Source organism: Chiroxiphia lanceolata, chromosome 6 (assembly GCF_009829145.1).
Source record: "Chiroxiphia lanceolata isolate bChiLan1 chromosome 6, bChiLan1.pri, whole genome shotgun sequence".
Classification (NCBI taxonomy): Eukaryota; Metazoa; Chordata; class Aves; order Passeriformes; family Pipridae; genus Chiroxiphia; species Chiroxiphia lanceolata.
In genome coordinates, this window is record NC_045642.1 from 35586320 (window position 1) to 35592319 (window position 6000).

At 35.1% G+C, this 6000-nt stretch overlaps 1 long non-coding RNA gene across 4 annotated transcripts in view; it reads right to left on the reverse strand.

Annotated features, from left to right (window-relative positions):
* LOC116789002 overlaps window positions 1–5712 on the reverse strand; it is a 29634-nt gene extending 23922 nt beyond the window's left edge. For 3 of the 4 annotated variants that reach the window (XR_004357844.1, XR_004357842.1, XR_004357843.1), the window contains exon 1: window positions 5256–5712. This is a non-coding gene — a long non-coding RNA (uncharacterized LOC116789002). The remainder of the gene's footprint in view (window positions 1–5255) is intronic. The other variant, XR_004357841.1, reaches the window with a different exon arrangement.
* Window positions 5713–6000: the final 288 nt, after the last annotated feature.

The window sequence follows — 6000 nt, forward strand, 5'->3', positions numbered from 1 at the left end:
AAAACCTTGACTATGGCACCATTGTTCTAACTAGTTGTTAACCTGCCAGATTTGTTTGGCCATTTTGAATGCCTTTCATTTGACCCAAAGGATTGACAAAAAAGTACTTGAGCTCTGGAGCCCTTTACCACCTCTCCTAGGTCTCTGTGATCCCTCTTAATTATTCCCAGGCTGCTGCTGTCTATATCACCAGCTCCCATGACTCAGTCAGTTAAGATTTAACTTTGTTGCATGTAAACTTTGTTAAAGTATATATATAATATATTAATTATTGTGTTAGCATACTGGTAGTTTTAACCTGAAGGTCATGAAGAAGCTAACAGTGATAGAACTGCCTTCTTCCCCGTCTCCTTTCTCCTGCACAGATTGTTCATATTGCAGTAGATCTATTCATAGTTTAAACTTTAGATTAAGGAAAAAAAAAGGCAAGATGCAAGATACCCTCTCTGGTATATATTTTCTTGCAAAAAAACACCCACCCTAGTTCTTCTACTATTATGAAGAATTATGGCAGAATTATTTACCCCAGTTACCTATTTCTTCCTGTTCAGTGATTATCTCAATGCAATCTAATGCTCAGAGTTTGTACCTTGAAATAAAACATCTCCAAAGAATCACAGTTTGGGGATTTTTTTACAAAATATAGGGTAAATTACTTGATTCTTAGGATTATGACATAGAGTTCACACAAACTGAGAAACTGCTCTTACAAGTCTCCTGTGGCAATTTCAGACAAATTGAAATTCTAATTCATAGACCAAACATCAGTGTAACATCTTTCCCTTGCATATCTGGTAATTTCTTTTTGGAAAAAGAGGATCTTTCTCTCGTCATATACAAATCTCCTTTCCTATATGGCTTTCCTTTCCATATTCCTTGTCTTTAACATTATTGTGTCATCAAAGGATTGAATTCTTCACTTTGTACTACTTTAATTAATTCTGTATTTCTAATACCACATATACACAAGTGAAATACATCATTCCTTTTTCATACACATGAGGGAGTTACATCTAATTGTCATGACTTACATGTTATGTTCATGTTACCCAATTATTGATACAATAAATTTGGACTATAATTTGTTTTTTTTTACCGTAAACATACTTTCTATCTTTTTATTTTGGATATTGTCAGTAAAATATTAATAAATATACAAATTACATTCAAATACATTGTAAATGAACAAGACACTTAATATTAATAGAATGTTAGCAATATTCCATTTCAATATTCTCTTAGATCTTCCTATTTGTGTTTTTCAAATTAACTGTAATTACTGAAAATTTAGAACAACAAATAAACTCCTTTATCATGACTGATAGTTTTGTTTTATAAAATACAAGGTATGTTTTTCTGATTTAAGCAAAGATTACTATTTCTAGTCATATGAAAAATTGCATAAAAGGTAATTTTGAATTCTTTAGAAGACAGCATGCTCAAATATTCTTGTGGCTAACTTTGTCCAACTTAGAGTGCCTTAAGTATTATAGAATTCTAGAAGTTCTAAGAAGTAAATTTTTCAATTTTAAAATTAAAAGGTCGCCAACTTTTCTTTCAATATATAAGCTATTCTATTCCAGTAAGGATGGGAGCTTATCTATAATTCAGTTTTCATCAAGCGTGGGTTAGATCAGTGTGCAACCCTAAGGGCCTAAATCAATATTTTAAGAATCAACTAATTTAGCACTATGAGGAAAAAAAACAAACCAAACAAAAAAACCCCAGTACATCTAAATAACTACTGCAGGACTGTGGAATATTTATGATTAAATGGGCATTCTAGAAAATTGTAAGGTAGTTTTGTCAACAGTTCCAATGCATACACAGATAGCATTATAATTGCAAAGGAGATTTGTAACAGTGCAGTGGCTACTGCTGCATCACTTCAGGGACTTGGCAATCTGCACATCTGAAAGGTCATGGGAAGATTTTGCAGTAATCCAGTTTTCAAAAGAAATAATTTAAAATGTGGAGCACCTATTAAAATATGCTTATAAAAGAATGTTGCTAAACCTTTCAAATATATCTTGATTACAAGAATGTGTTTGTCTTTAACTCACAGTATGCTTGGTAACATTGTCATTGTAATACAGATTTAAACCAAAGGGCTGGAATTCTGCATGTAAAGAAAAGGTAAACAGTAAATTGTATTTTACATAAGTTTTACAAATGGATTCAGATAATGTTTACTGCTAATATGTGAATTTATTGAGTAGAAGTAATTTTAGAGACTGACAGACAGGCATATTTAAAACAAAGAAGAATCCTTGCACTATTTTAATAATCAGTTATGTCCAGCTTCAAGATGAAGTGTATTCTTTTCATGACAAACCTTTCTATTAAAACTTCACAGCTTTGTTTTATTCCCTCCATCAATAGAAGATGGTGAGATGATAAGACACAAGGTAACGTTTATAGAACTAGCAAACTCTGGCCGCAAATAAAAGTAATTTGACTTAAAACTTCTGGGCTGGACTCTAAAAAAGTAAAATAAAGTAATAAAGTGACAGTGATTTATTCTATTTGAGTAAATTACGGACACTAATATTTTCAAATAGGAAGAAGAGGCTGACATGTCTTCCAAAGAGCAACATAAATAACAGCATAAAATATATTAAAAATGGAGATATTAATGCAGTGTGGCATACTTAAAAGGATGCATCCTTAACACTAAACTGAAACAGAAAGACCTCTGAGAAACAGCAGTGTCAGGGGCCATGATGAGTGACCTGTCTAATGCAGGAGATTTCTGCTGTAATTTGTAATCCTAGGCAGCTGGCTGTCCCTCTACAGTAACTTTCTTTACAGATGAGAAATACCCGTAAGAGTAAAGGGTACTGCTGGATTTTTTAAGGAGAAGCTCTATGAAAGAGGGAATGATTTCTTCAAAAAAAGGCAAACCCTGTTCTGAATCAACAAGTCTCACTCTTTCCCTGATAGGCAGAGTTATTTTCTAAGGCCTCTTGAGACACAGACCATTTACATCTGTAAACCTAGTCACTAGTCTTCCGTAGATAATCCAAGTCACACCATGACCAGTATCCTCATCCTTGTCCTTTTCCTTCTGCAACAAGAAGAAATTTGTCTTCAATGAGAAAATTAATTAATGAAATTATGAGAATATGGACTTAACAGTACCCTACATTAGACAAGTTTAGGAAGTGTAGGCTGGATGAGCAGACTGAGGTGGATTGAGAACTGGCTGAATGGCAGACCCCAGAGGATTGTCACTGATGGCACAGTGTCTCATTAGAGGTTAGTAACTAGTGGAGTCCCGCAAGAGTCAATACTGAGGCCAGTATTACTGAAATTGTTCACAAAAGACTTGGATGAAGGGGTAGAGTGCCTCCTCAGCAAGTTTGGTTGTGATACAAAACTGGGAGAAGAGGTTGATACTCCAGAGTTCTGTGCAGTCCTTTGGAAGGAATTCAGTATTAAGACTGCAGGATTTCTTTTTTTTTTTCCCCCAATTATTTTATTTTATTTTCATGGAAAGAGTAATGAAAAAGAATGTCAATAACATTAAACAGTAAGATATAAGGAGAAAATATATAGCTGATATACACTTTCAGAGAAGACAAGATGCTTTACTATGTGACCTGACGGGAGTTCAAGAAGATGTATGAGCCTTCAGGAAAAGATAAAAGCATAAAATAGATAAGATGATTTACAACTTTTCTGAGCTAGCATTTGGTCTCTCACAAGCCAAATGGAAATAAGTAGTCTTAGTAAATTTAGATTAATACAGCTAAGTTTATGTATCCTTGTTATCCTTTTAATAAAATACATAAATTACACAGCACAAGTTTACTTTACTTTTCAACATGCATCAAAAAAGTATGAGGTCACAGATCACCTCAAGATCCCCCCCAGGATTTGAAACTGTTCAGTTCAGTTTACACCTCCTGGAAGATAAAGGCCATCGACTACATTACTAAAATAATCTTGTGCCAGAACAAGAAGAATAATAGATTACACAGATAGATTACCTGTAGGTAATCTAGGTGTGTAATCCCTTAAAGATACCTCTAGAGTTAATTACCTTTAGCAGTATGTAATGAGATATAAAATGTAAATCACTGAAGGAGTAGTAATACTAGCATGTCAGTAAGATAAGGGAGTTTACTGATTTTTTGTTGCTCTTCACCTTTTCTCCAAGCAAGGAAGCTATTTTCCACTCAATAAACAAGAGTACTGTGACAGTTTATGACAACTGGACGTTCCCACACAGAGAAACTTAATTCATAAGGACAGTAATCTATGAGAGCAGTAAAAGCAGTATTACTAACCTAATTCTGCAAAAGTAATTCAGGCTGAGTTTCGTAAAAGTTGACATAATATTTTAAAAGGATAGAATCATAGGATGGTTTGGGTTGGAAGGCACCTTAAAGATCATTTAGGTCCAATCCCTCTGCCATGGGCAGGGACACCTTCTACAGGAACAGATTGCTCAAAGCTCCACCCAACCTGGCATGTCAAGATTTTAGAAATTAGTCCCAAATGAACAAGAATTGCACCTGACACTCTAAATAAATTAAAATATCAACTCTATTCATTGATACATAAGTTGTTTGAACATATTTAAAGAATAGACTGCATGGGAATTTATTCTTAGCAGCCAATTTATAGACACGAAGAGATTAATGGTCTCGCTTTCTCACCACTTCAAAAGGTTTAAGTTACTATTTCTGATGCTTTTAAAAGACTGGGGAGTAAATTCGTCTAGATTTTAAAAAAATTATATTTTTCTGCAACTTGCTATTAATGAAATTTCTGCTTTAAAAGTCTACACTGCTTCTCTGAATAAAAGGAACAGATATATATGAAGTCACTTGATCAGCTTGTGGTATTGTTTCTTCTTTCACAAGTTTTCTAAATTTTTCTGGTTTGAGGAGGACTGATGTCTTCAGTCTTTGCGAAGGTAAGGATCAGCTGATGTAGATTGCAGGGATTAAGGTAAAAATGAAATTATGTGTTGTATAAGGCAAAGCTAAACTTTATGAACTCAGAAATACTAAGATTTTATTGTCGATATAATTCACACACCTCCTTTCAATAGATGCACAGAGACAAACTGGAGATATCTGTGAAATAATGCCCAAATCTTCTGAAAAGTCCTCCTTGTTATGCAGGTTTTTGAAACTCATTGTTTAAAATGTAGTCATGCTTCAAAAATCCAAGTGGTTAATGTACTTGAGAAACCGGATTTTGAAAGAGATCGTAGGACTATGATCAACATTGCTCTACCTTACCTGCTTTCTGAGTCTGTTTGTTGCCTCTGTTGGCTGCTCCCAGATGGTCAGAGAGGAGCCCTTCCTGCTTGTCCTGCCTGTGTGAACTGCAATGCAAATGTCCTCACTGACATGCCACACCTCTGTTCCACACCCTCTCTGGAGCCGTTTAAATCTGCCCCGATTGCTCTTGGCACCGTTCTCTGCTCACCTGTTTGACTACCGAGGGCTTCTGACTCCTCAAAAGGCAGCACTTAGGTGTTCATGGCCACAGGAACCCCCAAACAGCCAAATCTCACCCTAAACCCCTCTTTTAAGTCACCTTTGGTGCTGCCTTACTGATAGAGAGAGATACAACAAAATACATAATACTTTTCTTTGTAAGGGGCTCCAATAATCCTCTGCCGGACAGGAAGAAGACTGACAGCCTCCTCATCATCCTGTGATATGATATTCAGATGATGATGTGTCCTCTGCAATTTAAAAATCACAAAATCTCACACTTTCATACCCTCTTTCTTATATTTTTAAAAAGGACAAATCTTTTGCTTACCACCTAAAATTTCCGCTCTTTAGCTTTTATTTGATTCTCTACTGCAGCTGGAACATCAATTTCCACTAAAACCTCCGTGCATCACGGGCCACCACAGCAGGGAGTATCTTCAGATATTTCTAAGCATACTGGTACCTTTGTTAAAAGGTCTTAATTCTCTCTTTCTATGGCAGTCTTTAGACATTCGCTTTTGTTGTCAGAGGTAATTATTTT